The 22,040-nt window shown below is 38.7% G+C and overlaps 1 protein-coding gene across 1 annotated transcript in view; it reads left to right on the plus strand.

Moving 5' to 3' along the window:
• Positions 1-22,040, plus strand: part of cdk14 (cyclin dependent kinase 14) — a 599,160-nt gene that overhangs the window by 92,376 nt on the left and 484,744 nt on the right. The window lies entirely within an intron of this gene.

Here is a 22,040-nt window from a genome sequence, read left to right on the forward strand (position 1 = left end):
TCCCTTTTAAATATTCTCCCTCTCAGAATCAGGTTCATTAGCACTGACATATGACATGGAATTTTATGTTTTGGAGCAGCAGTACAATGCACAGACATAAAATTACAATAAATTACAATATATAAATAAACATTGCAAAAAGAAAGGAGTAACAAAGTGGTAACCAAAGACCCCACCCACCCCAGATGTTTTCTCTTCTCCCCTCCCACCATTGGGCAGAAGATGCAAATGCCTGAAAGCACGCAACACCAGGCTCAAAGATAGTTTCTATCTTACTGTGACAAGACTAATGAATGGTTCTATAGCACCAAAAGTTCTCCCCTGCACTACCTCAATGCACTATTATAATGAATTGATCTGCATTAACAGTGTGCAAAGAAGTTTTTCGACTGTATCTTGGTACATTTGACAATAATGAACCATATTTACCAATATTGACAGTCACATTTTAGAAACACTTCACACTCTCATCCTTTGACATCATTACTATTCCACTTCAGATTTGGATAGTTAAACTCTCTTGTTAGAACTTCAATATTTTTTTCTGCATACTTGGTCCTCCATTTCTCTCCGACTCATTGCTAACTTCTAGATTACATTCAATAGCATAATGTTCCCATTACCATTTCTTAGTACTCAACAAAGAGATTTTGCTTGAACTCCTCCGCAACATCCTCTTTCCAGCAACATAAGATTACCTTCAATACATTAGGATGTATAACCTTCAAATTTGTAACTATTTTAACATTCACTATGCATGCAGTAAACACAAAATGAAATCCTGTTAAATAAATAAAGCAATTGTACCCAACAAATACATTTTTCTTTTTAAAAGTAAACACAGTGGAGATTGTCTCTTGAATTGCCAGTAATAACAGATGCGTAACTAAAGGCTGTTGACTCCACTAACCTCTGCACATCTGGATCCAGCTCAAATTATGTCAAAGCCAATAAGATGATAATTAATGCGAGAGCACTCTTTATTCCATTAATAGTCAAATATCCTTTCAGACCTTGATACCTACTAACTTCAGAACAATCCACTTTGTAAAAAAAAACCCTATACATTAGTAATTAACAATGGCATTTTTAAAACATTTTACTAATGCAGCTGCACTTAAGCATGTACAAAGCATTTTTAAATTTAAGAACTTCAAATTTGGGAAAAGCAGATTAGTTCTGTAAGCAACTGGAAAACAACATTAATATTAGGACAAGCAAATATACAATTGCTTAAAAACATCCAATCAAGCTGATTGACAACAATGTCCAGGATCATAAATCTTGAAGTGCAGCTGGAAATTTGAAGTCTAATAGGATCTCTCATGGCAGTTTAATATTTTGCGCTAATGCTCAGCAACACATTCCTGGCATTAAATTTTCACAATGAATTAATCATATAGAGGCAATTAATAGCCTGAATTTACATTATGAAGTTTCAAAAACTCTTCATGCCAAGCAAAACTTAAGGAAATATGTTTAAAATCTATGTGAAATGAATTAAAGTGAAGAAGGTAAGTTACTAGTCTGAACTCAGTAAAGGCAAATAATTTTATCGAAGTGTTTTCAACCTGAAACATTACCTCCATTGTTTTCCCACAGAAATTGCCTGACCCACTGAATGTTTCAGCATCTTAAATTTCTATTTCATTTAATCACTGCTTTAGAACTAGTATTTTAAACTACAGTATCCCTTAACTATCTGGATAAAAAATGCATCTGTAAGCTTCAACTTTTTATATACAATAATGTCCATTTTCTCAAAATGAATTTGATAGCCTAGTGTTAGAGTATTACAGGATCTGTAATAGTGTGGGCAAACGGTATCAAATTATGCCAGTATTTAAAAATTGAAATATTTTCCAATGCATTTCACAAAATGTATAAAGTTGTGAAATAATATTAAATCATAACCATAGCAGTTACACAGCAAGGTTACAGGTAAAGTATAAACAAGCAAAAGCTCTAATTCACACACTATATTATCTAACAAGATTAAATCAAGAAATGGAAAACCATTAAAATATTGTGAAGTATTTTTGTTGCAACACTTATCTGAAACAAATACTTCATCTCCCTACATTTTTTATCTGGAATTCTTTTCCAAATTTTAAGTGCTTACACACCAGATTGTGAACTTTGAAGAGGCATTTAGACAGGCATATGAACAGGCAGTGGGTGGATGATGTAGACCACACACACGCAGATGGGATTCATTTAAATTGGCATCATGGTCAGCACAGACATCATAAAAGCTACTTCTGCGTCTTACTGTTCTACATTCTTCCAATGTGCCATGGGCCATCAAGCTCACTTTTCTATGTTTCATTTACAGGAGGGAAGGAATTTTTAAGATCTCATGCAGGCAAGGTAAACACAAACATTATGGTAAAGGAAGCAATATACTCTTTGACCTTGAGTCAAATTACTTATGTGAATGAGCCCCTTAAACTCCTAATTCCCCTCCTCTACTGCTCTGCCTCCTACCTCACTACCCATATTACCAAAAAGACTTTTATTTGGCTGGCATGCTATTGCATTGGGAACTGGTTGGGAACCCTTTTCAACTCCACTGCTGCATGCTGCTATGTCAGGAACCTGCAAAGATCCTTGTCCACAGGTGCCCTTGCAGATGGGAATTGGTCGCAGCTCAGTGTGGAGATGCTGCTTGCGAGGGCTGGCGTTGGGCTCAGCAGGGACAAGGAGTGAAAGTGGGGCTGAATCTGGGTCATCACAGAGAGTGTGGACTATTGCTGGAGACTGGAAGCATTAGACCACCCAGATCTTACGTCTTCTCTCACTGACTCCTGTTGGATGTGATGGAAAATTTGCCTCCCCAGCCTAGAGATTTATTTACAACAACATGCTCAATGGTGGGCGCTAGCTGTTGAGCTTGCTACCAGAGACAAGCCTCCACATAGCAGAGAATAGTGTACTCTGACAAAAGGATGGGGAGACAGTAGCTTCTCCTGCATACAGAAGGTAATGATGATCACAAGATCAGGGCAGTCTCTTATACAAGTATGGCCGATTCTGAGCATTAACCCACACTCATGATGTGGGCTTGGGGGAACTGCAAGCTCGTCAACTCAATTGTGAGCAGCCGGGCCAATATCAGGTCCCAAAGGGAGCACCGATTCATTGCTTGAAGTACGAGCAGAAGGTAGGATTTCCTGCCAGGTTCCCTGCACAGACACACTGTCAGTAATGCTTCTCAATGGCCCCTTTTAGCACAGATCCCGTTCACCCACTGATTCCTGGATGCATTATGAGCACTAGCTCAGGAATCCTCAGAAATTAACACTGCACTCTGACCAGCAAGAAAAAACAAGCATCAACCCAACAGCCAGACAATTGCAAGAGGCAAAGGAAGAAGGGGATAGAACAAGACGGACAGATAATACTGCTTGGAATACATTTTTAAGGATATTTACACAAATGAATTGGAGAATCTGTTTCTGGATTTGTTCCTGAGTGAATAATTGTTTCCTACTAATGCAGGCATATGATTTTTAAAATGTGAGTGACACATGTAAGGAACATAATTTATGCACAGATCAATTGCAATAAACAGTTCCTTCAGTCATAACACCCCCATCTGTTGTGGGTCCAGATTTTCATGTCAGGGCCAGGAAATCTTACAGCAACTTAACATATTTGTATAAACTACTTTATCTTGTCATTGCAAAATTACTCATTTTTTAAATAAGTTTTTTTTCTTTATCTTTTTCAATATTTTTATTGATTTCTTACAAAAAATAATACAGAGTCCAGGAGGATGTGTATCATATATCAATTACAATATATGTGAATCACATTTATAGTTTTATTAACCCACATCCATGTTAAGTAATTGAATCGTAATATTGAAAAGTAATAATTTTATTATTATACAAAAAAAATTCTAAACCCACTACCAAGAAAAACTGTTTGGTAAAGAAAGAAAAAGGAAAAAAATCCTTATCATAGAGTAAAACACATTATTAGCCAACATCTGTACTTGATAACAAATCAAAGATTTTGAAAGTTATTCAGAAAAGATCCCCACAATGTTAAAAAGTCTTGTCTTGATTAAGAAATTGAATAATGAATCTTCTCTAAAGTTAAGCATGACATAACATCACTTAGCCATTGAACATGAGTAGGCAGAGCAACATCCTTCCACCTAAGCAACATGCCCTCCTAGCTATAAGGGAAATAAAAGCCAAAATGTGCAAATCAGGTGTCTCCAAGATAATATCTTTTCCTCCAACAATACCGAATAAGGCAGTCAAAAGATTTGGTTTAAAATTTACTTTAAAAAGCATAGAAAAAGTTTGAAATACTTCTTTCCAGTATTTTTCAAGACTTGGACAACTCCAGAACATACGTTTTTTTAAAATCAGAAATCTACTACCTACCCTCCAAGTAAAAGTATTCTTTCTCAATTTCCACTAAACCTTCTAAGCTTACTTAAGCCCTTGACCCTGGCTCAAGACACATCTATTATAAGGACCCTATCTTTGTCCTTTATAATTTTGTACATCTCTGTAAAGTTCCCTCTATCCAATACCCTGGCGAAGCTCCTCTGCACCCCATCCACCACTATCCTATCTTTCCTATAATGTAAAACCTGAATTGTACATGGAAGTCCTGCTGTGGCCCAACTAATGACTACATAGTAGTGCCATGACCTCCCTGCTCTCATATTATTTTCTCAACTAATAAACAACAGCTTCCCATATGCCTTCTTAACCACTTAATTACATGTGAGATCACCTTCAGGAATGCATGGATGTATCTTAAGGTCCCTCTGCCCCTCAATACTTATACCTATCAGGATTAAGTTTCATCTGTCACTGCTGTACCATTCTTCATGACTCACTGATTTTGCTCTGTAGCCTAGGATGAATACTATCATCAATTTCGATGTCATCTGTAAAGTTAATAATCCCTCCTCCTAGTTTTCCTTCAAGCAGAAAGACTCCGACATCGTTCTCTGCGATGATAGTCATGAGTTGTAGGCTTCTGGTCACATAATAGCCCTCCATCACCACTCGCTATATCCTACTGTCGTGCCTGTTTTGGAAACAACTTGACAATTTATCCTTGATCCAACGGACCGTGCCAGTGAATGGGACCTTGATAAAGGCTTTACCACTGTCCAAGTAGATGATACATTTGCACTGTTCTCATCAATACACTTTGTTACCCCTTTCAAAAATATAATCAAATTAGTGAGGCAGAATCTCCCATGAATAAATGAAGACTATATTTTCCTAAGCCAATTATTAATTATCCATAATTTTTCAAAATAGTGCTATAATAAATTTAGTTCTAAGTTAAAGGACAGGCAAGACTTTAATTTATCATTTTAGCTGAAAAGCAATCCCAACAGTGCACATTCCCTCAATTCTTAATCAAGTGTCTGCTAAATTCTGATGTTGAATCTTTTTAGTATGATGCCTTGAACTCCTTGTGAGTCTAAGAGATGACTCTTGCTCACTGAGTCATTCCAATCTCAAAAGAACTATTATACTGAATAATTCATAATGTATTATCCTACTCTTAAACGGTCTGGTATGTGACTCTTTAAGAATACAAAACACATTGAACATGAAACAGAGTAGTGCAGGAACAGGCCCTTCAGCCCACAATGCCTATGTAGACATTAAATTAATCCCTTCCACTCACTCGTGATCTGTTTCCCTCCATTGCCTGCATATTCATGTACCTACCTAAAAGCCTCTTGAATGTTATTATTTTATCTGCTCCCACTACAACCACCAGCAACATATTCGAGGAGCCTACCTCTCTGTGTGAAAATAAACTTGCCACACCCATCACCTTTAAACTTTTCCCGTCTCACTTTAAAGCTACAACCTACTGAACTCAACATTTCTACACTGGGCAAAAAGGTTCTGGCGGTCTAACCTGTCCATGACTCTCATAATCAGATTTCCTCTCAGCCTCCACCAGTCCATGACTCTCATAATCAGATTTCCTCTCAGCCTCCACCAGTCCAGAGAAAACAATCCAAGCTTTTCCAACCTTTCCTTATAGCGAATACCTTACGACCCAGACAACATCCTGGTCACTCTAGACATCATGGTATAGTGCACCAGTTAGCACAACGTTACCAGAGCTTGGGGTGTCAGAGTTCAGAGTTCGCGTCCAGCATCCTCTGCATACCCTCCCAATGGAATGTGCAGGTTTCCCACAGGTGCTCCAGTTTGCTCCCACAGTCGAGAGATGTACCAAGTAGACTAATTGGTCATTGTCCCATGATTAGGCTCGGGTTAAATCGGTGGGTTGCTGGGATGGTACAGCTCAAAAGGGCCAAAAAAAGCCTATTTTTTTGCTATATCTCTAAATAAACCTCTAGTAAACTACATCCAAAGTCTCCACATCCTTACTGTAATGTGGCAACTAGAACAACAAACAATATTCCAAGTGTGGCCTAACTAAAGTTTTATATACTCTCTGTATGTGCCAGGAAAGTTGAGTTGCCTTACATTCTTTCGCTTACCGTTCAGGAGCAAGTTTTCCCTTTACTTCACAAAACAGCATCTCAGACTACAAAACTTGAATTACAATTTATTCTTCCACCTGTGTTCAACACCTTTTTTAAAAAAAAGTCAACAACGGGATATGAACATAAGTGGGAAGGCCAACCATTATTACCCATTTTTAAGTGCTCTTACGTTGATGATGATGAGGCACTTTCATAAATCACTGCAGTCCTTCAGCCAAATGATCTTCCTCCTCACTGTATAGGGAGTTCCATGAGTTAGGCCCAGTGATAATGATGGAGTGACAATATTCAATTCAAGCTCAATTGTCATTCAACCGTATACAAGTACCCATGAATACAGCCAAACAAGACAGTGTTACTCCAGGTGCAAAACACAGTACAAATAGAACATACAAAATAGTAAGATGCAGCAAGAATCCAGACTCAAGCCATCAATGCCACAGAAATCTGCAGTCGACAACAGAGCCTGGCTTCTGGCCTGTGAACAGTGGGGGCAGCACTGATTCCAGCCTGGACGCTGCGCCAGCTGTTACTATCTGGGAAACAGTACCGCAGCATAAAAGCCAGGACCAACAGGTTCCAGGACAGCTCCTTCCACTAGACCATCAGACTGGTTAACTCATGCTGATGCTACTGTACTTCTGTTATATTGACTATCCTGTTGGACATAATATTTATAATAAATTACTATAATTGAACATTTGAACGGAAATGTACTGTAAAGAATTTTACCCCTCGTGTATTTGAAGGATGTAAGTAATAAAATCAATTCAATTTCGGTGGAGCGCACTGCCTCCAATGGCTCTCAACGCCAATATATTCCAAGTCAGGTTGTACAAATTAGAGGGCACCCTACAGCTCGCAGTGTTGACAACAAAAGAAAATAAGTGCAGAAGTAGGTCATTCAGCCCTTCAAGACTGGCTCTCCCCATTCAATATGATCTTTGTTGTTTCTCTCCTCTTCTGCATACATTTCCCATAGCCCTCAATTCATTTATCTTTCAATAAGTTATCACTTTCCTCTTTCAATAATTCTAATGATCTAGCCTCCCCATAATGCTGTGGGGTGGAGAATCCAGAAATTTATAACTTTATGAATAACTTGGTAAAATTGGTAAAATCTTCACTCATTTCTACTGCAAGTTAATTCTGTGGTAAATAAATATCATGTGGGAAAATAACAGAAACATTGTTCAATATTTTGCTGGCCATTTTTCAAGTTAAACGTGCAAGCAGGTGAAAAATCCACTCTAATCTGTGTTTTTACACCCTGGTGTTGTTCTGATGAATCTCAGTAGCAATGCTGCCAGGGATTTGCCACAAGGGTGGAGCCGTTTCAAACGTCCTCCAGCCTTTACTGATGAACTTGCCAACCACCAAATTTCAAACACTAAACTATTGACAAAATCACCTACCAATGTTTGTCTACTGAAAACCATTTTAATACTGACTTGTTTTCCCCACAGTAAAACCTAAATGACTAACAGGCAGAAAGCTTTTACTAATGTTTTAATATTTAATTTTAAAAGTCAGTAGACAATAGACAATAGATGCAGCATTCGGCCCTTCAAGGCAGCACCGCCATTCATTGTGATCATGGCTGGAACCAAACTGGAACCAAAATTCAACATGCATCACTGTAACAGAAGGATGGACTGCCTTTAAGGGTGAAGTGAATCACAGGTTCATTTATTATCAAAGTATACGACTCTGAAATTCTCCAGTTCTCTGGGAAGCTGGATCAGGTGTTGTTGAGAAACATTCCCACGAGGGTCAAATGGAGAACAAACAAATCTAGAGTTCCCTTGTTGATGAAAGAGACACAGAGGATGATACAACAAATAAAAGACTGCTCATGGTAAGTGGTGGGTTGTAAATGCCAATGAATGCCAGGGAGGATGCATGAGAACAGTATCCGCCAACATAATTCAAAATCTAATTGTTCTACAGGCATATGTGGAAAAAGGGTAATACACGGAGGAATGGGGCTGTTAAGGATGAAAATAGCAACTTGCTTATGAATGCTGAGGATAATGTTGTTACTAAATGAGACCTTTGCATTTATTTTCATCAGGGAAAAGTGCTTTCAAAGTGCTAGTGCAGGTTGAAGACACAGGATGTATTAAAAATTAATAGTATGAAAGTATTAAAGTGACTGAATTCAAAGTACATTTGTCAGCTGGACTAGATCAGATATACCTTAGAAAGTTGAGGAAAGATTGGGATGAAATTCCAGAGGCACTGACTTTTATCTTTAAATACTGTCTGGATACGAGATGGTATTAGAGAACTGGCGATTGGTTACTCCCTGCTCAAACAGCAGAATAAAGATAAACCCAACACTGACAGAGCAATCAGTTTAACCTTGATGGTAGGAAAGCTATTAGGAACATTGATCTGGGCCAGAATTGCATGTCACCTGGAGAAAAATGGATTAATTAAGGCAAACTAACATGAATTTGTAAGGGCAAACTGTGTTTAACCAATTCAGTAGATTTTTTGGATGAAGTAAGGGATGGAATTTACTGCATTATGCTCATCAATATGGTACACAAACTTCCAGAATGCTTTAAGTAAGTTGCCATAAAACTGGCTTAACAGCAAAATGAAAATATTTGGCATGAAAACAGCATTATGGACATTAAATTAGCTAAATAATAATAGAGGGTTGTGGTGAATAGTTGTGTTTCAGACTTGAGGAAGGTGAAGTTGGTAGTCCCCAAGATTCAATATTGGAATATTTCTGGCATGGACTTAAGGATGCAAGCAATTTCTAAATTTGTTGATGACAAAAAAAACTTGGCAGTATTGTGAACTCAGAAGATGGTGGTAGATTGCAGCAGCGTATAAAGAGCCTAGTGGATTGGCAGACTTGTGGCAGATATGGTGAATTGTGAGATGATATATTTTAGCAGCATAATAGAATGTAGGATACTGTTTTGAAAGGGGTGCAGGAGCAGTGGAATCTTAGGTTAAGAAAATGGCTAAGGCTTTCATGTTTCTGGGCCTTGTCAATGGAGCAGAATATCACTAGTCTGGTCTCAGCTGGAGTATAATGTTCAGCAGAGACACGCTAGTGCAGATGCTGGAACCTGGAGCAACAAGCGTGATGCCACAGGAACTCATTGAGATGCCAGATATATTCCCTTCTGGTTGTGGCATTATAGAAAGTATATATGTGTGGCTCCCCATTTCCTAGCGTATCCGAACCGACTCACAATTAGATAGCCTACGGGGGTTTGCGAGCACAGAGCTTTGGAGCCTCTACGCCATGGGGGGCCGGTTGAAAGAGGCTTAAAAGTGAGGCTGAAGTTTTTGAATAAAGTTTTTTCCTTCGACTGCAGTTACCGACTCCGTGTCGTAATTTTAGCGCTGCGTGTAGCACACCGCTACATATGGACTATATATATATATTTGTGGAATGAGCTTCTGGTAGAAGTGGTAGAGGCAATTTCGATTTTGTCATTTTAAAAAAATTGGATAGGTATATGGACAGGAAAGGAATGGAGGTTTATGGGCTGATTGCAGGTAGGTGGGACTAGGTGGGAGTAAGCGTTCAGCATGGACTAGAAGGGCCGAGGTGGCCTGTTTCCATGCTGTAATTGTTATATGGTTATATATAGGCAATACTGAAGGTCCAGATAAGATGTGGTTCCAAGAAAGAGACTGCGGTTACAGGGATGGATGCAGCTTTTGATCTTTTCACAGCTTTAAAATTCTGGTTAGGCATATCTGAAGTATTTCATTCAGTTCAGGTCACCGTCTTATTGGAAAGGTGTGGAGACTATGGAGGGGGTGCAGAAGAGGTTTACCAGGATGATGCCTGGATTAGAGGGTATGTGCTATAAGGAGAGGTTGGACAAAATTGGATTATTTACTCTGGAACTGCTGAAGCTGAGTGGAGACCTGATCGAAGCCTATACAATAATGAGACGCGTAGGCAGAATGGACTGCTGGTATCTTTTTCCCATGATCAAGATGTCTAATTCTGGAGAGTAAGTATTTAATGTAAAAAGGGGAGGTTCGAAGGAGATGTGTGGGTAGGTGTTACTTTACGTAGAGAGTAGTGACTTCTGAAATTTGCTACCAAGGGTGATGGTAGAGGCAGATACGATAGAGGTATTTAAGAGGATATTTAGTAAAGTACATAAACGACATGAATATTTGTGAGTGGTATTATCCAGCACAGGTAGTATCTTCAGAACAAATTATTGACTCCTCAGTAATCCTTCAAAACAACATGAAATGGTGCCAAAGCCAATCTTCAAACAATATTTGGTTATATACACCTTGGCAGTAGATTGCCTGACAAATGGAAATTAAGCTTTGCTGATGGTCTTGAGAGTGTTTAGGTTCTGTGCATAGTAAACAAGAGTGGTTTAGTTTATAATCACTAAGCTGTTGAATGGATCAGCTTGAAAGCATTCCTGATGCTATTTGACCTTGGTCATGTTGATTTAATACCCAGCAAGTTCCCTTTATTTATTTTGCCACTTATCTACACTAAGAGGTCATTTAAAACACCATTTTAATACCAGCAGGTCTTCTGGATATGGGTGGAAACCAGGATGCCTGTCAGAACCCACATGGTCACGGAGAACTAGCACATTTTATGGAGTGTAAGAGATCAACATTAAATGTGGGTTTCTGGAGCTGAGAGGCAGCAGTTTCACGGTTGTTGGACCACATTTTCATTTTCTAGTTGCTGCATATCCACACTTTACATCTCCACACTTTTTGAAATATTGTAGTGTCTTAATTGTTTTACATTGTGCCAGGTTTGAAATTCTACGATACAGTTTATTTGCAAACTGGCAAAAAGATGCACTTGCTTTGAATACATAATTTCACTAAATATTTAATTGTGCACTTATTAAAACTTAACCAGGTGTTATTAACAGAAGTAATTATATTTGGTGCAGAGAGTATTGTGCGATTTAACCAGGTTTAATGCCTCTTTTGTAAGCCTTTCGACTATTTATTCATGCACCAACCAGCTCTTTCAATTTGTGAAGTAACATTGCAGATAATGTGTGACCATTTCATAATGCTTCATTTGTCCTGCTATTAGAAATGTTGTGATATTTGCTTTCAACATTTGTAGATGTGCTGTTGTGTCACTAAGAATGAGATGAAATACAGTACTGATTCTGTGTCTAGATTTGTGTGTGGAACTTTAAGTTATACTAATTTCTAGTGATAAAATGCTCATTGTCCAGCCAGCAATTTGTGTATTGGAATCACTGCAAGGGAGCTGCATTTTAAAATCATACATTTAAAAAGAAGACTACTGTATGTACTAAATAATTTATAATGATACCTAAATTTTTCATGAAATAAGAATGCATCTTCTTGTGGCTGACTGCCAACTGTAGGAGTCATACAATGTGGAAACAAACCGAGAGAAGTGTCCTGAAGAAGGGTCTTGCCCTGAAATGTCGACTGCCTATTTTTTCCATCGATGCTGCCTGACCTGCTGAGTTCCTCCAGCATTTTGTGTGTGTTGCTATGGAAACAAACTCTTTGGCCCCACTAGTACATGCTGTCCAAGAGTCCCATCTAAGATAGGCCTACTTGCCCTCGTTTGACTCATGTTCTTCTAAACCTGTATTTCCCAACCTTTTTTAGCCCAGTGTTCCCCAAAGCACCTTCATACTGATCCCCAACAGCCCTCTTGGACACAATATACTTTCTGGCATCTGCATGGTGTTAAAAACATATGAAGAAACATATGAAATACCATATGCTAACATGAGAAAAATTATTCTGCTTCAAATTTTTATTTGCCTTTAAACCTAGCTTACACCATACCTGTATGCTGTACAGCAACTTCAATATCAATGTGATCCTTGGGCTTGATGGCTTTTAGCAAGAGTTGAAATATCTGGTTCAAGTTGTGACAGCAAAAGCCTCAAGTCCCCACATGTTCAAGCGGTTTCTGTTTTTTGTGAGTATGTGGTTCATTGCACTGAAGCCTCTTTCAATAAAGTGGGAGAATGGAAATCCAATGAAGAGCAGTTTGGCTCTTCTTCAGAGACCAGGAAACTTTGTATGACTGCGTAGTCACATACCATAAAAGCTGACATTTCTGAAAGGCATTTTTGCTTCTTCATCATTCTGAATTTTGATGATTTCTTCTTGCAAGCTCTCTTCCTGTTCTTCCACCTTGCAAAGAAATGGGTTGGTCACCCAATCTGGAATATCCAGATCGTTCAAATCCATGAATTGATTCTGAAAATCTTTCTTCAGTTACTGCAGGCGTAAGGAGTACTCTAGCAAATCACCATCTGTGAAAGAGAGCGCCATACTTTCCATGCAGGGAAACTGAGAACATTCCCCCTCCCCAATGTTTTGCATATATATTTCCAATTTTCTGATAAAAGTGGACACTGCCTGGATTAAATTGAAATTCTCACCTTGCAGTTTCATATTTAGAATGGTAATTTTGCCATACATATTGGCTAAGTTTGTCACATCTCCATGTAGAAGTTCAATCTTGTTTCCCAAACTCTTGTCAACTTTGACCAAAAATTCAACCACAGTGTCAAAAAGATCAAAGAAATGTTTTAAGCATCAGCCTTTTGACAGCTAATGCACTTCAGTATGAAGAAGCAAGTATTCAAACTCTTCATCATTATCTTGGCATAACTGGTGAAATATTTTACTATTTAATAAATTAGCTTTAATTTTGTTGATAGCAGATATTACAAGAATCAAGTTATTGGCTGAGGTTTTTGACTGTCAGATGTTGATGATGAATTACATGATGGATTGCAAATAGATTTGGAATTTCTTTTTTGTCATAAATGCCACTAAACCAGCATGGTGACCTGTCATATATGGTGCTCCATCTGTTGCACAAGAAGTCGTGTTCCTAATCAGATTACTTTTATCCTCAACATACACTTAGAGCTTGTTGTGGAGTGATACTCTATTGATAATTGTTTATAACTTTTTATAAAAGAGAATCTCTTCATAAGCTTTTGATAAACTGTACATTGCTATTAGTAACGCCTCGTTGTCTCGTGCTGTTGACTCATCCATTTGTATCCCAAATTCTGGTTTTTGTAGCTCTGTGCATATGTCTTCAATGTCTTCAAATGTCTTCAATCTTTTTATCAATACGACAACTTACAGAGTTATTACTCAGAGGAATTAGTTTTTAAAATACTAGTGTCCATTTTGGGGACAGTGCTAAGCACTTCTGATATAGCAGGCATTATTAATCTTCCACCAATTGTATGAAGCTTTCCAAACTTTACTATCATTTTGAAATTGTTATAAGAAGCAACGAGACCACTATCAAGGTCATTTTTAGCTTTCTTGGCAAATGACTCGAGTGTGTAACACTTTTCAAATGCTTCTTTCATCTTCTGGAACTAAGTAATACCATAAATAGCCTTTTCAGGGTGTCATTCATATCCATAGAGGTAATTATCCATTATTAATGCAGCTAAATTAAAATAACAAATTAACACAAACTGGGAAAGCCTATTGGATGTTGACGATGGCAGCGAGTTGATTGAACAATAGTAGCAGTATGCAAAGGAATGGTGAGGCGAAAATGAAGACGATCACAACAGTGAAAATTACTTTGTCAAGGATTCAGATTGGAATCTGAATGTCAGTTGGGATAGAGCTGGTGTTCGACAAGATACCTTTATACTATCCCAGTTAGTGCAATTGAGCAATCATGTAAGATCTCAACATCCCCGAAGGTGGTTCTTGACCACGCACATATGAAGCTGAGGTCACTTTCAACACCTCAAGAGGAATCCTTGGGGTTGGCAGGTTCACTTATTGGCTCTATTTAACCGTTTGGTTCTGGCCAGTGCTGTATCGTTGCGCGATCTGTTTTCTGTAGATCTGTAGAGAAAGTTGAGTGGGAGTACTTGACTTACTGACTGTTAACTTGCATGAGCTCATTCCGAAACGTCGACTGTTTACTTTTTTCTATAGATGCTGCCTGGCCTGCTGAACTCCTCCAGCAGTTTGTGTGTTTTGCTTAGATTTCCAGCATCTGCAGATTTTCCCTTGTTTGGAACAACTGGGCACCCTGGTTGCTAATTTCTGCATCCGCAATGTTGGCTGTTTGGTTGGTAAGGTCGGATGAGATTGCTGAGTTTGAGACGCAGTGTGAGAAGTGCTCACCACCTGCAGACCTGTGTTTCCTCCTGTGTTCCAGTGCCTTGTCCTTTTTTCTGGAAGTGCCTGCTCTACCAGCGGTCAGTCAGGTCTCGTGCATCAAGTTAGGTTATCACCTACTCCCTCTCCCACACAAGAATCCAGAACGCCCTTCCAACGACTTCTATTTCCCCTTTACCTCCTTAGGACACATAACTGTGCCCATTAGGAATCACTGGTCTACCTTAACTATCCTTGTACCTGTCTGAGTACATGTTAAATATTATTAATGTACCTATCCACTTGCCTCCTGTGGCAGCTCATTTCAGACACTAACCACTGTTTAGGTAAAAAAGTTGTTCTTCAGTTTCCTATTAAGTCTGTCCTCTTTTACCTTAAACATATGCCTTCTAGTTCTTGATTCCCTAAACCTGGGTAAAAGGTAATTGCTGCCTCTTTGATTACCTTTTAATTAAAGTGAGAAGGCAGGATTACATCAAATGTTGTTGGGGTTTGCTGTCCGTATTTTTGTTCTGGGTTTAAGCAGGGTTCTAACAGCCATTAATTACAATATCAAGTATGTGCTAACATGTAAAATGTACTTCTCGTACCTGTTAATGTGTGCCAAACTGGAATGCTGCAGTTTGGTTAGCACAAGCCAGTGTATTGGTAGGGTTGCCAATGACTACTGATGTCACTGCCACATGTTGTATTGCTGCACTAATCGGACCACCCCCATGATGTGGATGAGTCTGTCCTTTGGGCCTGGATCAGTTATTACAAGAGTCCCATTTTCTAATTCAATAACTAATTGGATATCTTCTTCAGTAGAATCTCACAGCTTGAAAGATGAGTTGTTTTTCATAGCAAAATTACAGATTTGCTTGATCACAAATTTAACTGGGATCTACAGTTATTTTCAGAGACTTTAATATCACACTTACTTTAGTTCCAGCATTACTTAACCTCCTCTTTTAAGGACAGCTATATATTTGTAGTATTATTATTGATTTTTTGATTTCAGCATTGGTCTGTCTTTGCTTGGAAGTATGGCATTAAAACTCATTGTGGTGTATAATTGTAGAGGTATGCTGCTTCTTGAGTGTGCTCTGATTTCTTAATTGCTGCTGCCGATCTGTCCTCATTGATGTGACTTTAGCTGTAGGAGGTGAGAAGAGGTGAGATGAAATGGGATATTTCAATCTTTCTATGAAGACATGCTTGTTTACAACAGCCCTAACTGGTTTCGATCTCATTTTTAAGATTGTGCCTAGATGTTGACTCTACGCAGTGAAACAGGTTTCACTTATTTCTCTTTCATTCATTTCCTTAATTCATCTTAAACACCTTAGTTAACGATCCCTGAAATGGCTTTCTTTAAGAGAATGGAAATCTAGTTTCTTCACATTGCACTCAGTGTGAAATTTGAACTTTGTTAGTCTTGGTCTAATTTCAATGAATATCAATTACATTTCCTCTGAAGCCAGTATACTTCCTGAACTTTGGTAGTCAGATCTGAATGCAATGCTCTAACGATTGTTCTGTAGAACTGTAACCTAATTTCTACTTTTGTATTTAAGGTTTAATGAAATAAAACCTTTCAATTTCTTTATATATTCGTCCATATATCTCAAATTATTTTCTTCTCCATGGGTGCAGTGACTGTTTATTCAGATCCCAAGTGAATCCTAACATTGAAAGCCATTCAGCAAAGTTTCTCCCATTCTTCTCCCAATTTACAGTTATAAATTAAATGGAGGAATATGGAGTTTTGTGACATGATCTTGAGCATTGCAGTCCTATTTAATTTAGTTTTTTTTTCAGAAGTGAGCAAGGTTATTTCAGATTTTCTGCTTTACAGAGTTTGCTGATATCACTCATGGATATATAATCTAATTATTCTAATCATTTTCAAAGGTGACTAATTTAAGTGATTGTTATCCCATTTAAACATCTTCCAAAGCACTTTAATAAGGAGTAACATCTCATATTCTGTCTCGGAATCCTCCAGCATTTATTTCCCCAACTTCTGGTAATTTATTTTTCCTTTCCCCATTCCCTCTTCTTTATTCCCCACCCTGACTTGTTGACTCTTCTCACTTGCCTGTCACCTCTGCCTGGTGTCCATCTTCCTTCCCTTTCTCCCATGGTCTGTTGACTTCTCCTATCAGATTCCTTCTTCTCCCGCCCTTTGCCTTTTCCACCTATCACCTCTCAGCTTCTTGCTTCAGATCCCCCATCCACCTGGCTTCACCTATCACCTTCTACCTACCCCTTGTCTTCCTACCCCTCTCCAAACCTTATCCTGGCATCTTTCCCCACTTTCCAGTCCTGATGAAGAGTCTCAGCCCAAAGCGTCGACTATTTCCATAATTTCCATAGATACCGCTTGACCCATGTTCCTCTGGTATCTTGTGTGTGTTGCTCTAGATTTCCAGCATCTGCAGTATCTCTAGTGTTTATAATGTATTCTTCATTTGAGGCTGGTTTATTGAGATGTTAGTTTATGAATTGGCTTCTTTGTGATGAACAATTTATTCTCAGAACAAACACAAGAGATTCTGCAGATGCTGGAAATCTTGAGCAACACACAAAATACTGGAAAGTTAGGCAGCATCCATGGAGAGGAATAAACTGTTGACCATGACAGTGGCCCAAAACATTGACTGTTTATTCCACTCCCTAGATGCTGTCTGACTTGCTGAGTTTTGTGTGTGTTACTCTGTCCTCACACTGTTTTGAACCTTCTGATGCAAGCTAAATCTTTGTCAAACTGGCATATCTTTAATCATCACATTAGTAACAATGAAGAAATTAAACATTACTGAAAAAATAATGACTTCTAATTCATGGGCAAAATGCTCTGTGACCATTTGGTGGAAAATGTTGGCAACTGAGAAATTATTTGGACATGTAAGCATTTGTACAACAACATAAGACCATAAGACAAAGGAGTAGAATTAGGCCCTTCAGCCAGTTGAGTCTGCTCCATGCTGATCCTGGATCCCACTCAACCCCATACACCTGCCTTCTTGCCATAACCTTTGCTAAGACTATAAGAAGAATGTGAGAAGGACTTGCTAAATCAGTGGATTCTGGTTAATATGTCATTGGTTAATCAGAGCAATTGACCTGGGTGATGGGGGTTCTTATTGAAGCATGCTGCCTTTTTGAGGCATTGCTCCTTGAAGATGCCTTGGATACTATGGAGGCTAGTGCCCATGATGTTCAAATCTTAAAGAACAAAAACTAATGAAGAAAATTGCTGGGATTCCCTTCATTTATTTGAGACACTATGTCATTTAATTAGGATAGGGAGCTGTTTCTGATTGGCCTCTAACGAGTGTCAGTCATGTGCACTTGTGTGGCTGATAGACATTACACCGTGCTTAGAGCACAGCTTTTCAATAGTGTCAGGTGTGTGTGTTTGTGCCTTTTTAAAAAAAAACTGATTTTTTTGCCACTTGGTGAGAAATAAGCAGTAAGACAATTATGGATGTTTTGCTCACTGCAGTTTCAAGCATTCAGGCTTAGAGATGCCAGCAATGGCTAGGAGTGAAGATGAAATGATTCCACTACTTCAACAAGTTGGGAACTATGAAGAATTTGAAGGTTTCGACAATGATGTTAAATGTTACAGTGAAAAGGAAGATCAGAATCAGATTTACTATCACCAGCATTTGTCATGAAATTTGTTGACTTTATGACAACAGTACAATGCAATACAGTCAGCCTTCCGTATCTGTGTAGCCTCACACCATTTCGCAGATCCTTAGTCTCTCTCCAGCACTCATTGTTTGAGCATTGTTTTCCTCGCGTCTCGTTCATTCACAACTTGTGTTGTGAGCAAGAGGAAGGAGTTTAAGGCTAGTAAGGGATGGCTGGCGAGCTATGTATAGTGCTCCAGCCTCATGAACTTAAAGATCATGGGAGAATTGGCATCGGCTGATGCCGAGGCAGCATCAGTGTTCCCAGAAGAGCTACGATGGTTGCGTCTGTACTGAGCATGTACAGACTTTTTTTCTTGTCATTATTCCCTAAACAATATAGTATAACAACTATTTACATAGCATTTAGAATGTATTAGATATTATAAATAATCTAGAGATGATTTAAAGTATACAGGAGGATGTGTGTAGGTTATATGCAAATACTACGCCATTTTATATAAGGGACTTGAGCATCCGCAGATTTTGGTATCGGCGGGGGTGGGGGGGGGGGTGGTCCTGGAACCAATCCCCTGTGGATACTGAGGGATGACTGTACATAATAATAGGTTTAAAAAAACTGAATTACAGTAAGTGTGTGTGTGTGTGTGTGTGTGTGTGTGTGTGTATCTATATATAAGAAAGTAGTGTTCATGGATTCAATGTCCATTCAGGAAACTGATGGCAGAGTAGAAGAAGCTGTTCCTGAATCATTGATTGTCTGCCTTCATGCTTCTGTGCCTCCTTCCCGATGGCTTTAATGAAAACAAGACATGACCTGGATGATGGGGGTCCTTGATGGTGGATACCACCATTTTGAAGTACTGAGTGCAAAGTTGTGACAGCACGCAAGAGGCTCATATACCTTGCTCCTCTATGCCCTCTCATCACCATCAAAACTTCTGCCAACAATAGTTGTATTGTCAGCAAATTTATAGATGGCATGTGAGCTGAGCTTAGCCACACAGCCACGGATGTAGAGAGAGTAGAGCAGTGGGCTAAGCAAACATCCCTGGGTTGTGTAGATTGTCAGTGAGGTGGAGATGTTATTTCTGATCTGCACAGATTATGGTCTTCCAGCTAGGATGTTGAGGATTCAATTGCAGAGGGAAGTACAGAGAACCAGGTTCTGGAGCTCTTTGATTTGAACTGCAGGAATGATTGTGTTAAATGCTGAGCTGTAGTCAATAAACAGATTTGGAGGATGGAATCATCAATAGCTTTGTATGAAGGCAGTCAATATCTGTTTTGTCTGATTTTGTCAATTGCATACACTGGATGAATTCCTTCATTGATAATTATTAATACACAGTTTTATAGAACTATTGTACTACTGGAAGTACAATATATTGTTCTGTAATTTGTCGTACTGGTAATTTGTTCTTTATTTTATTTAAATACGTAATTTGTTACTTTTTTTTCTTTTTTATACCTTTTTAAATAACTTTTTTACTATTTCCATGAAACTTTGGTTAATTGTTGAAGCTGCATAATTGCGCCATAATGTACTGATCCCGATGTGTCCCAATTAACCAGAATCCTCTGTACTTAATATCACAGTTTAATATCTTTTAATTCATCTTCATTCCATATCAGAATATTGCACAGTTGTTGACTATTTTTAATGCAGTGACTTTCCGGATGACACTACATCCATAGAACCCATAAAATCTGCACCAAGCATTACAGTGGCCATAGTATGTAGATCGTCAGAAACACACGCAAAATGCTGGAAGAACAGCAGCTATGGAAGGAAATAGCCAACATTTTAGGATGAGACACTTCATCAGGGCTGTGAGATTTTTTTAATATACCTTCATCACATTAATTTCTCCACTATTTCAGAATTTCTTCTGTATTTTGTCTCTGCTAATGTTAATTCCTTTTAAGTTTCTCATTCTTATTAGATATTTGGTTCCTTGCTATTTCTGGAATGTTCTTCTGTGATTACTGTTGCAGAATATTGTTTTAAATCCATTATTTCTTTAATTTGCTGAAAATTTTCACAGTCTCTACCCTTAAGGGGCACACTTTAATTTTTGCTGATCTTTCTTTTATAGAAACGAGCTAGATTCCGTGATCTTTGACTCTTTGTTACTTCCACCTATCACCTCCCAGCCTTAATCTGCCTATCATTTCACTCGCCTGGATTCACCCATGACCTGCAAGCTCTTGCTTCACCCTTCCCTCCACCTTTTTATAGTAGCTATCTCCCCTCGTTCATTCTGGACCAGATGAAGGATGACAATGGGACCTTCAGTACAGGTGGCAAGGTATTGTAGGGGTTAGTGAAATGCTAAGCAGCGCCAGCGACCGCCCATCAGAGTTCAGTTCCTGCTGCTGTCTGTAAGGAGTTTGTACGTTTTCCTCATGACCATGTGGGTTTGCTCCAGGTGCTCCCCACATTCAAAAGACAGATGGTTAGGTTTAGGGTCAGTGAATTGTGAGCATACTTTGTTGGGGCCATAAGCATGATGACACTTGCACAATCCTCAAACTGTGCTGGTATTTGACACACAAAATGTATTTCACTGTGCTTCAATGTTCCAAAATTCATCTGACAGATAAAGTTGATCTGAAATTGGCCTGGAATATCAGCTGTCCATTTCCTTCCATAGATTCTGCTTGGCCTGCTAAATTCCATCAGGGCTTTTTCAGTTGAACTAGAAAATAAAATATTTGGGATTAAGGACGGAAGTTACATGGGAAAACTTCGATTTGCAAGAAAAAGGATGTTGAACAAGCGACTGGATAAATTTAGTGCATGTTTACAAACCAGTTCAACAAATTTGCAGTTGGTGGATACAATGGAATTGAGTTAATGATCTTATTGATCTTTTTCCGTTCCTCAAAACTCTTGCTGCACTGGAGCAACATTTGCACGAACTACGGGAGAAATTCAGCAGGTCAGGCAGCATCTCTGGAGAGGAATAATTGTGAAGTTTCAGGCTGAGACCCTTCATCAGGACCGGAATGGAAGGGGAGAAAAGCCTAAATCCCCCCATCCTTTCCAGTCCTGATGCGGGCCTCAGCCCAAAATGTTTCCTTTCATAGATGTTGCCTGATCTGCTGAGTTCCTCCAGCAGTTTGTGTTTGCTCCGGATTTCCAGCAACTGCAGAATCTCTTGTGCATAGATTTTGCTGCGCTACTTTTTAAAACACTCTACAGCAAAGCCTTTTTTTTAACAGCAAAGCAAGTTTTATTGGAGAAGAATATTTGCATTGAAAACTCAGAAAGTTGCATTTTTAATTAATTGAGGGAGTGTGTTGAACGCTGGCCAACTGAATGTGGGTCACTTTAGCATCCAGCTGGAAATTCTGCAGTTAGACCTGTAATGGAGGGGAGGTCATTAATCTTACAGCTGCTAACTATCCCAGGAAGCTGGTCCACTCTCCTGGTTTAATTTCAGGTCTACTTGGGAGATTAGGTTCTCTGGATTTCATTTCATCCCGTGGCAAATGTTTGTTCTAATTAGCATCGTGAGAGGCTAACATTTCACGCATGGTGCAATTTCATTTAAATTGGCGTTGCAGTTTTTAAAAGGATTTTAAATGCATTAATCAACTTGTGTCTAAGCTAAAGTTTCATTTGGTCCCTACAAGAGTAAAACTGAACTCCACCAAAGAGGGGATCAGTCATTTGATTGATTTGTGTACGCGTGAATGGGACAGAAATTGGTTCACAAATTTAAACG

This window comes from Hypanus sabinus, chromosome 6 (genome assembly GCF_030144855.1).
Source record: "Hypanus sabinus isolate sHypSab1 chromosome 6, sHypSab1.hap1, whole genome shotgun sequence".
Lineage (NCBI taxonomy): Eukaryota > Metazoa > Chordata > Chondrichthyes > Myliobatiformes > Dasyatidae > Hypanus > Hypanus sabinus.